This window comes from Pristiophorus japonicus, chromosome 1, assembly GCF_044704955.1.
Source record: "Pristiophorus japonicus isolate sPriJap1 chromosome 1, sPriJap1.hap1, whole genome shotgun sequence".
Classification (NCBI taxonomy): Eukaryota; Metazoa; Chordata; class Chondrichthyes; family Pristiophoridae; genus Pristiophorus; species Pristiophorus japonicus.
In genome coordinates this window covers 505987388-505999374 of record NC_091977.1, presented here as the reverse complement: position 1 = coordinate 505999374, position 11987 = coordinate 505987388, and the positions used below count along the sequence as shown (strand labels likewise).

At 43.1% G+C, this 11987-nt stretch overlaps 1 protein-coding gene across 1 annotated transcript in view; it reads left to right on the top strand.

Annotated features, from left to right (window-relative positions):
- Nucleotides 1-11987, top strand: part of adgrb1a (adhesion G protein-coupled receptor B1a) — a 691398-nt gene that overhangs the window by 14772 nt on the left and 664639 nt on the right. The window lies entirely within an intron of this gene.

Below are 11987 nucleotides of genomic sequence, written 5' to 3'. Positions count from 1 at the left end.
AATGGGCTAAGGGACAACTATTTTCAGGGGTTTATGTGGAAATGTCACCTTGTGAAACTATGGAAGGTTTTTAATTGATATTTGTTTGGGCTCTCACTTACACTGATGTCATTGCCACAGTGATTAGGAAGCAATGCACAAGCACAATTCAAGGGTGTCACTGTACCTCTGGCAACTGCAACTTGTGCAATAAATTTAAACAAAGCTATGGACCAACCCACGTTGCAATTCTCCATCCATCACTTTGAATGCAGCAGAGTGCACTCAGCAACTTGTGCGATATTGTCATATCTAGTGCACTGCTGACACAGTGCACACAAAAGATTGTGGGGGTCGTTTTAACCTATCCCTTGGTTCGGAATTGTTATGATCTGGAATGCCCTGTCTGAAAGGGTGATGGAAGCAAATTCAATGATAACTTTCAAAAAGGAATTGGATTAATACTTGCAAAGCAAAAATGTGCAGGACTGTGATGAAACAGCAGAGGACTGGGACTAATTGGATAGCTCTTTCAAAGAGCCGTCACAGGCAAAATGAGTAGAAAAGTCTCATTCTGTGTGGTATGATTCTATTATTCTGCGGTTCGATGAACCTGCTCGGCAGGATTGAGGGTAGCCACCAGTTTTACACCCTGCCCGAGGTTTGCTCTCCCAATTGCTTCAGTGGAGAGTAAAATCAAGCTAGGTGTAAAACGGGCAGCTGATCCAAACTCTCTCGGGGAATTAAGCTAAAATGATCACCTGTATTTCAGGTAAGTTGTTGCTTTTGATGCTTGCAGGCGGGGACATGCTTAGGGTAACAGTTTCCTCAATTAGTCTGAATTAGGTTGTGCTGCTTTAAAAATAGGTTTACTAATTAATAAATTGCAAGAAAATAGCTGATCAGTTCAGAACTTAGTTTGCAGAGCTTGGTAACTGGGGAATTGTGTGGTTTTCATTGTTTGTGTAACATTTGAAAAAGCTAGGGAGGAGTGCTTCTTTAATCGAAAGATCCCTGGATGAGTACATAATAGTTGCTTATTAAACTTACTCTATCTGTTACTAATGAAAGAAACAGATTCTAAAACATTTGCAAGATGATGTTTTTTCTCTGACCCAGATTTATACCACAGATTTCCATTATGTACCTTGATAGCTCGAGTGGTAAATGCAGAGACTTAACGGTTAATTTAGATTTTAATGTGTCTGTTGCCAGCGGTGCTTGTTCTAGATTAAGGATTGTTCTCATTAGGTTAGTGGCCCAGCTCCAGAATGACAGATGTTCATGTCAGGATGACTCTATTCTAGAATAGAAATTATTCACATCAGGACAATGGCCTTCATTCTGGAGTAAGTGTTGCAAGCAGTGGACCAATGATTGCCACCTCTTATGCTGTTCTCCAGGTTAGAACGCTGTCGATTCCAAATATTGCTGGTAACTAAATTAGGTGAGTTTAGATTTGATTCAATTGAAATGAATGCTCATTTAATAATATTTAGTATTCCCATTTTTCTCAGCTTAAGAAAAGACCGAGAGAATCTATTCCAGCTTTGAGTGTGCTGAACGTTGGTTGCTCAGCTATTACATTAAATATTCATTCTGAGTTTAGCACTTGGTGAGTGTTCTGATAGATCTGATCCTGAGTCTGTGTTTCATCTGATTTCGGGCACAAAACCAGTCTATGCTTGAGATCAGCTAATTCATAGAATTATATAGCATGTGCAGGACAGAATCAGGCCATTTGGCTCGCCACGAGCCTCCTCCCACCCCTCTTCATCTAACCCAATCAGCAAAACATATTCCTTTCTCCCAAATGTGTTTATCTAGCTTCTTCTTAATGTACCATCATATTGCTATACGTGCTATAATTGTCCTCAGTACCTTTGGGCCATGGAGGGAGAAGGAAATCCAAGTTCTAATTTCTGATGCCAATAACCTCTATTGGAAAGTGGACAAGTGTGGACATGGGTAAATATAAAATCAGGTGCGTCTGTGATATTCACCAAAACACACCGCCCTCAAGGTTTAATGGACTACCAACACTCACTGCCTATTGGTTCAAACATGAATAATAACCTGGGCAAGGCATAGGATGGTGGCCATGAGGCAATGGTCAAAAATTTGAAAGGCAAAATTAAAATTCAGAAGGGAAAACAACAGGCAGAGGTCAACAATTCAAATCATCAAACTGCTTTGATGATCTATTAACAGATTTTGAAGAATTAGACGAGAGTGCTGCAAAATACTGCACACTGTCTAAAGGTCAATTCTAGTGACTGTTTTTTTATATATATATACACACAGGTATATAATATTATATAAATATATATATTATATATATGGATTTGAAAGATAAAGGACTAAGCCACAACTGGTTCATAAATGGAAAGAGAGCAGCAGAATATTATTGGCTGGGAGATTATATTCTGGCTTGTTTTGCAGTTTAAAAATGCTCACACTCTGGTGGTGAATCTTTGGAATTCTCTACCCCAAAAGGCTGTGGAGGCTCAGTCGTTGAGTATATTCAAGACAGAGTTTGATAGATTTTTGGATATTAAGAGAATCAAGGGATATGGGAATCGTACAGGAAAGTGGAGTTGAGGTTGAAGATCAGCCATGATCTCGAGGGGCCGAATGGCTTATGACTGCCTCCTATTTCTTATGATCTCTACATATGAAAGTGAAACTTCTGATCAGTGAAGTTCTTGTGTTAATGTTTATTGCATTCTTAGTAAGTCCTGTGTGCACGATTGTTGCATTTACATGTTGATTAAATGGATTAACAGCTGTGTCAACCACGTACACACAGGAATGTTGTACAAACACATTAAGTACTTGTAAATAAATATCTCCAATTGGAAGTCCTGCCCTATAGACTTTAATATGGGTGAGTCAAAGTGTATGTGCCCTATTCCACCATCTTCAAATAAATGGGCTAAGGGACAACTATTTTCAGGGGTTTATGTGAAAATGTCATCTTGTGAAACTATGGAAGGTTTTTAATTGATATTTGTTTGGGCTCTGACTTACACTGATATCATTGCCACAGTGATTAGGAAGCAATGCACAAGCACAGTTCAAGGGTGTCACTGTACCTCTGGCAACTGCAACCTGTGTAATAAATGTAAACAAAGCTATTGACCAACCCACGATGCATTTCTCCATCCATCACTTTGAATGCAGCAGAGTGCTGTCAGCAACTTGTGCAATATTGGGGTCAAGTTTCGGCCTGAGTTGCTCCAATTTTTTTGGAGCAACTAGTTTAGAATGGAGTATCTTAGAAATTACAATTCTCGGCATTTAGTTTGCTCCAGTTCTAGTGAGTTAGAACAGTTTCATTTTAGAACAGATTTTTTTTTCAAAAGGGGGCGTGTCCGGCCACTTGCGCCTGTTTTGCAAATTTAGGCAGTGAAAACTTACTCCAAACTATCTTAGAATGGAGTAAGTGTAGATTTTTGTACGCTCAGAAAAACCTTGCCACACTTGGAAATCAGTCGTAAGGATCGAGAGATGGGGAAGGGGGAAGGGAAGTTTACAAACATGAAACACATCACTTTTACAAATAAAGAGCCATCATCAATAATAAATAATAAATAAATCAATAAATCAACCAACAAATCAATCAAAAAAAATTTAAAAATTAAAAATAAAAAAAATAATTAAAAAATCAATACATAAAAAATTAAGTTGCTACTCACCGACTGCAGCAGAGGGAGGGGGGGGAGGAAAGAAGAGGGGAGAGGGAGGGAGGAAGTGGGTGAGGAGAGAAGGGAGGGAGAGGAGGCTGAACCGGCTGACGACAGGAAGCCGGACCGAAGACTTCGGGCGGGGCCCGCCCCCAGCAAGATGCCGGGTGGGCAGGCCCCGCCGAGGAGGTGGATGGAGGGCGGGGGGGGAGCGGACCGGACCTAAAGGTGGGGGTGGGGTGGGGGAGCCGGAGCGGAGCGGTAGCTGAACGGGGAGGGTAGGAGAGAGCCTGAGCGGAGCGGGAGCTGAACGGGGCAGGGAGTGGGGGGGGGCGGGGGCGGGAGAGAGCTGGAGCGGAGTGGGAGCTGAGTGGGGGGGGGGGAGCGGCAGGCAGTGAATCAGGAGCTGAACGATTGCAGGGGGTCGTGCGGCAGGCAGCGGAGCTGAACAGGGTGGGGGGCGGGCGGGTGGGAGCAGGAGCTGAAGAGGAGGGAGGCCGGAGTCCAATCTTTGCCGCCCCAGTGAGCCCATTCGGCCAGGGCAAGAGCCGGCGTGCTTCGGGCCCCTCCCACACAGCCTCGGACGCCTGGAGTTACTGCACAGGCGCGCACGCTCTAGCGCGCATGTACAGAGGTCCAGGCACTGTTTTCAGCGCTGAGACCTGGCTTCGCCCACCCACAGCTTGTGCTGTGCTGCGCCAAGGGCCTGGAATGTTCCACCAGTGGGGAGAATACCGAGGTAAATTTTAAGCGCAGTTTTGAGCTCGGAAATCAGGTGTGGCCCGCGGGGCTGCGTCATTCTATGCACGGCCTGAAACTTGAACCGATAGTCATATCTAGTGCACTGCTGACACAGTGCACACGAAAGATTGTGGGGGTCGTTTTAACCTATCCCTTGGTTCGCAATTGTTATGATCTGGAATACCCTGTCTGAAAGGATGGTGGAAGCAAATTCAATGATAACTTTCAAAAGGGAATTGGATAAATACTTGCAAAGCAAAAATGTGCAGGACTGTGATGAAACAGCAAGGGACTGGGACTAATTGGATAGTTATTTCAAAGAGTCGTCACAGGCAAAATGAGTAGAATAGCCTCATTCTGTGTGGTATGATTCTATTATTCTGCGGTTCGATGAACCTGCTCGGCGGGATTGCGGGTAGCCACCAGTTTTACAACCTGCCCGAGTTTGCTCTCCAATTACTTCAGTGGAGAGTAAAATCAAGCTAGGTGTAAAACGGGCAGCTGATCCAAACTCTCCCGGGGAATTAAGCTAAAATGATCACCTGTATTTCAGGTAAGTTGTTGCTTTTGATGCTTGCAGGCGGGGACATGCTTAGGGTAACAGTTTCCTCAATTAGTCTGAATTAGGTTGTGCTGCTTTAAAAATAGATTTACTAATTAATAAATTGCAAGAAAATAGCTGATCAGTTCAGAACTTAGTTTGCAGAGCTTGGTAACTGGGGAATTGTGTGGTTTTTATTGTTTGTGTAACATTTTAAAAAGCTAGGAAGGAGTGCTTCCTTAATCGAAAGATCCCTGGAATACTACATAATAGTTGCTTATTAAACTTACTCTATCTGTTACTAATGAAAGAAACAGATTCTAAAACATTTGCAAGATGATGTTTTTTCTCTGACCCAGATTTATACCACAGATTTCCATTATGTACCTTGATAGCTCGAGTGGTAAATGCAGAGACTTAACGGTTAATTTAGATTTTAATGTGTCTGTTGCCAGCGGTGCTTGTTCTAGATTAAGGATTGTTCTCATTAGATCAGTGGCCCAGCTCCAGAATGATGGATGTTCATGTCAGGATGACTCTATTCTAGAATAGAAATTATTCACATCAGGACAATGGCCTTCATTCTGGAGTAAGTGTTGCAAGCAGTGGACCAATGATTGCCACCTCTTGTGCTGTTCTCCAGGTTAGAACGCTGTCGATTCCAAATATTGCTGGTAACTAAATTAGGTGAGTTTAGATTTGATTCAATTGAAATGAATGCTCAATTAATAATATTTAGTATTCCCATTTTTCTCAGCTTAAGAAAAGACCGAGAGAATCTATTCCAGCTTTGAGTGTGCTGAACGTTGGTTGCTCAGCTATTACATTAAATATTCATTCTGAGTTTAGCACTTGGTGAGTGTTCTGATAGATCTGATCCTGAGTCTGTGTTTCATCTGATTTCGGGCACAAAACCAGTCTATGCTTGAGATCAGCTAATTCATAGAATTATATAGCATGTGCAGGACAGAATCAGGCCATTTGGCTTGACACGAGCCTCCTCCCACCCCTCTTCATCTAACCCAATCAGCAAAACATATTCCTTTCTCCCGAATGTGTTTATCTAGCTTCTTCTTAATGCACCATCATATTGCTATACGTGCTATAATTGTCCTCAGTACCTTTGGGCCATGGAGGGAGAAGGAAATCCAAGTTCCCATTTCTGATGCCTAACCAATAACCTCTGTTAGAAAGTGGACATGGGTAAAGGCAAAATCAGGTGTGTCTGTGATATTCCCCTACACCCAAGCCCCTCAAGGTTTAATGGACTACCAACACTCACTGTCTATCGGTTCAAACATGAATAATGACCCGGGCAAGGTACAGGATGTTGGCCATGAGGGAAGGGTCAAAAATTAGAAAGGCAAATAAAATGGAATCGCACACGATCGCACTCCCTGAAAACACTCCTCCATTTCCCAATTATTTTCACAAGTTTTTCTTTTGTGTAACTCCTTTCAGGCAGAATGATGACTGAGGAAGTGAGTAAAGGTTTTAAAATTAGTTTGAGCAGTTCCAACTCAATTCTCCTTGAACACAATTCACAAAATCGTCCTAAATTCAGCGATAGTTGGGCAATTGACCTTCAAATGCGACAACAGAAAGTGAATGTAATATTCCAAGTGCACTAGCAGGAGAAGTGTAGCAAAAAGAAGCCTAATATTGATATACAAGAAATTCTGGACACACCTGCAATTTTAATGATAATTGTATCTATGTACATAGGATTACATAGGATATACGACACAGAAACAGGCCATTCGGCCCAACTAGTTCATGCCAGCGTTTCTGCTCCACTCGAGCCTCCTCTCGTCTTTCCTCATCTAAATCTATCAGCATAGCCCTCTATTCCCTTCTCCTTCATATGCTTGTCGAGCCTTCCCTTAAATGCATCTATACTACTCGCTTCAACCGCCCCCTGCGGTACTTTGCAATCTTTCTCCATTTAAATAATGTGATTTTTTTCTGCCAAAATGCATGACCTCACACTTTCCAACATTATATTCCATCTGCCAAATTTTTGCCCTTTTTGTCCTTTTGCAGATTTTTTTGTGTCCTCCTCACACATTGCTTTTTTGTCCCATCTTTGTATCGTTAGCAAACTTGGCTACGTTGTACTCGGTCCCTTCTTCCAAGTCGTTAATATAGATTGTAAATAGTTGGGGTCCCAGCACTGATCCCTGTGGCAGCCCGCTAGTTACTGGTTGCCAACCAGAGAAGGAACCATTTATCCCGACTCTCTGTTCTCTGTTAGTTAGCCAATCCTCTAATCCCCAACCCCATGAACTTTTATCTTGTGCAGTAACCCTTTATGTGGCGCCTTGTCAAATGTCTTCTGGAATTTCCAGAAACTCATTACAGGTTCCAGTGCCAGTGCCATTTCTTGGTGACTATCTTATATTGATGGCCTCTAGTCATGCTCTTCCCCACAAGTGGAAACATTCTCGCTCTATCCATTCTATCAAAAACTTATAATAATGTTAAAGACCTCTATTGGGTCACCCCAAAGTATTTATCACTGTTTTTAAAAAAAAAAAAATTCTCTGAATGTGACATCGCTGGCAAGGTGGGCATTTATTGGCCAGCTCTAGTTGCCCTAAGAAGGTAATGGCATGCCAGTCCAGCAGTTTGATACAACTGAATGGCTTGCCAGGCCACTTTTGAGAGCAGTTGAGAGTCAACAGCAGCGTAGGACCAGTGTCACATACATGTCAGACCAGGTTCCAGTGCCAGTGAATACCGTTGGTTTCTTACCAGAGTTACAGTGAGAGCTGGGTAGAATCCGTGAGGATTTTGGGGCCAGTATTCGCAAGAGGCAGTGCTTCCAACACCGTGAAAAGGGCATCGAACTTTCATCAGCTGGCAGGGATCTGCATGTTACTTAAAACAGGTGAAGTGTGTGAGTGTGATATAATGGGATTCTGGCTGTCATAAGCTGCCTCTGCCAAATCTTAGGGATCCCGATAAGAAGAGAAATGGAGCTTTTTTTAAACCAGGGTTTCAGGAATAACTCAGACACGATGGGCCGAAATGGCCCCTTCTGCACTGTAGATTTCTATGTAACTCGTCAAGCTTCTTCAACAGCACTTCCCAAACCTGCGGCCTCCATCACCTAGAAGGACAAATGCAAAAGGTGCACAGGAACACCATGTCCTCCAGGTTCCCCTCGAAGTCACACACACCATCCTGACTTGGATTCTTAGTGCCATTCCTTCATCATCACTGGGTCAAAATCCTGGAACTCCCTACATAACAGCATTGCAGGAGTACCTTCACCACATGGACTGCAGTGTTTCAAGAAGGAGATCCACCACCATTTCTCAACGGCAACTAGGGATGGGTAATAAATGTTGGCTTTGCCACCTCTCGAGAATGAATAAAAAACATTCTAAAAGAGATGAGATGGCAATACATTGTGTGCTGTTGCTCATTCCTTCATAATGTTGACACAGATGTGCCCTCATCCCAGGTGAGCGAAACCCTGCTATTCCACAACTCTTAAAAATCAGAGCTAAAAAGTTTACTTTTTAAAATAAAAGAGCATTCTTTGCACTTTGTTTCATGTGAAGGCATTAATTATTGTGGTTGTTATATGTTGATGAATTTTCATCAATTGCAAAGTAAATCTCAGCTTTTAAACCTCAACACTCTCTGCCCTGTCTTAATCTTTGTTCAGTTTTGGCTTTGGCATAAATCGGCAGCTTTAAGGGAAGTGTGTCAGTAAGCTTTCAGAATTCGCTTTGTGAGAGCAAATGGTCTCTCTGGACTATGTATTAATTAAGGCCAAGAGGGCAGACTTGCTCCTTTGGCTCAATCACATATACTGTAGCTTTGAACCAGGTGAATAAGAACAGTCCAGGATGATTCTCCCACTCCTGTTATTTTTCCTCCCTCCATTTGGGGGAACTGATTAGATGTCTGCTGGGGAAACTTTTGAACTGCAGGAAAAAGTGACTGATTATTGATGGACTGTATATCAAGAAGAATGATTTAAAGTTGTTGCATATGATATTATTGGCATGGAATCAAATTTGCTACTTTTATTTTTATCAGCAAAAGTGGACATCTAAATTCATCACTGTTACTTCACGTGATACAATAGTAGAAATAAATCACATTTTTGGTCTTGAAAGGGGGAAGCACCATATTGATGAGACTTGTGTCCAATTTCCATCGCACCATTGCAAGGAAGAACCTCCTTGTGGTGGGCTATACAGCAATATTCGGGGTAAGATAGCTTAAAGCTCTACAACAGATGATGAGCTTAAGAGTATATGGTGTGTGTGGGGAGTTGGGACTGGACTAAGTTACAAAGGTAGGAAGGTTAGAGACTGTCAGAGGAAGCAGTGGGGCAGGGAGTTAAAGATGAGGGTAAGTATTTTAAAATCAGTTGCCTGAGGAAATAGGGAGTCAACGTAGGTTTGCAAGGATTGGGGTGAGAGTTGAGTCGAATTTTGCGCATGGGTGGCAGAACTCCGAAATGAATTGGAGTAGAGTAGAGCTCAAGAGGTCACTGAGAAGGAAATGTTGAATCTGAATGTTTTGGATGAGCGTTTCCGTGCAGTGAGGATGAGTTAGTTGTGGAGCCAGGAGTTGTTTTGGAGGCAGAAATGGGAAGGTGATGGACTGAAAGCAGAGTTCAGCCGGACTCTGTTTTAACACCGAGCACGAATCAAGTGAATGAGAGGAGGCAGGCAGTTGAACATCAAAACCCCTTAAACCTCGGCAACATGAGCCATGGGCAATTTTAACAGACAGAAAGTGGGAACTGGCCAGTGGGAATTGGAAAATCAAGCAGCAGGAGACCACCAAATGAAGGAACAGTGTCTGTGTTCGGGTAAGTCATGGGGAGGGGGTTTTAGGAGGGTTTCGTGTTTGGAAGGTGATAGTGAGGGGGGGATTGCCCCGATGGGAGGTCTAAACTTTCCTTGTAGGGCCTCAAAAGCAATGTGAAAACAAAAGTTTTTCTGAACAATTGTACATTCCTGTCTGGCGTAAAAATAAAAAAGGGAAGGTGGCTCAACAGTGGCTATCAAGGGAAATCAGGGATAGCATTAAAGCCAAAGAAGTGGCATACAAATTGGCCAGAAATAGCAGCGAAACCGGGGACTCGGAGAAATTTAGAACTCAGCAGAGGAGGACAAAGGGTTTGATTAGGGCAGGGAAAATGGAGTACGAGAAGAAGCTTGCAGGGAACATTAAAGCGGATTGCAAAAGTTTCTATAGATATGTAAAGAGAAAAAGGTTAGTAAAGACAAACATAGGTCCCCTGCAGTCAGAATCAGGGGAAGTCATAACGGGGAATAAAGAAATGGCAGACCAATTGAACAAGTACTTTGGTTCGGTATTCACTAAGGAGGACACAAACAACCTTCCGGATATAAAAGGGGTCAGCGGGTCCAGTAAGGAGGAGGAACTGAGGGAAATCTTTATTAGTCGGGAAATTGTGTTGGGGAAATTGATGATATTGAAGGCCGATAAATTCCCAGGGCCTGATGGACTGCATCCCAGAGTACTTAAAGAGGTGGCCTTGGAAATAACGGATGCATTGACAGTCATTTTCCAACATTCCTTTGACTCTGGATCAGTTCCTATCGAGTGGAGGGTAGCCAATGTAACCCCACTTTTTAAAAAAGGAGGGAGAGAGAAAACAGGGAATTATAGACTGGTCAGCCTGACCTCAGTAGTGGGTAAAATGATGGAATCAATTATTAAGGATGTCATAGCAGCGCATTTGGAAAAAGGTGACATGATAGGTCCAAGTCAGCATGGATTTGTGAAAGGGAAATCATGCTTGACAAATCTTCTGGAATTTTTTGAGGATGTTTCCAGTAAAGTGGACAAAGGAGAACCAGTTGATGTGGTATATTTGGACTTTCAGAAGGCTTTCGACAAGGTCCCACACAAGAGATTAATGTGTAAAGTTAAAGCACATGGGATTGGGGGTAGTGTGCTGACATGGATTGAGAACTGGTTGTCAGACAGGAAGCAAAGAGTAGGAGTAAATGGGTACTTTTCAGAATGGCAGGCAGTGACTAGTGGGGTACCGCAAGGTTCTGTGCTGGGGCCCCAGCTGTTTACATTGTACATTAATGATTTAGATGAGGGGATTAAATGTAGTATCTCCAAATTTGCAGATGACACTAAGTTGGGTGGCAGTGTGAGCTGCGAGGAGGATGCTATGAGGCTGCAGTGACTTGGATAGGTTAGGTGAGTGGGCAAATGCATGGCAGATGAAGTATAATGTGGATAAATGTGAGGTTATCCACTTTGGTGGTAAAAACAGAGAGACAGACTATTATCTGAATGGCGACAGATTAGGAAAAGGGGAGGTTGGCATGCAGGTACAGCAGGCGGTTAAGAAAGCAAATGGCATGTTGGCCTTCATAGCGAGGGGATTTGAGTACAGGGGCAGGGAGGTGTTGCTACAGTTGTACAGGGCCTTGGTGATGCCACACCTGGAGTATTGTGTACAGTTTTGGTCTCCTAACTTGAGGAAGGACATTCTTGCTATTGAGGGAGTGCAGCGAAGATTCACCAGACTGACCTATCAAGAAAGACTGGATCAACGGGCTTGTATTCACTGGAGTTCAGAAGAATGAGAGGGGACCTCATCGAAACGTTTAAAATTCTGACGGGTTTAGACAGGTTAGATGCAGGAAGAATGTTCCCAATGTTGGGGAAGTCCAGAACCAGGGGTTACAGTCTAAGGATAAGGGGTAAGCCATTTAGGACCGAGATGAGGAGAAACTTCTTCACCCAGAGAGTGGTGAACCTGTGGAATTCTCTACCACAGAAAGTAGTTGAGGCCAATTCACTAAATATATTCAAAAGGGAGTTCGATGAAGTCCTTACTGCTAGGGGGATCAAGGGGTATGGCGAGAAAGCAGGAAGGGGCTACTGAAGTTGCATGTTCAGCCATGAACTCATTGAATGGCGGTGCAGGCTAGAAAGGCTGAATGGCCTACTCCTGCACCTATTTTTCTATGTTCTATGTTCTTGTTTGAGCCTCTTCTGGCCCTGTGTGCTCTTCCTGCTGT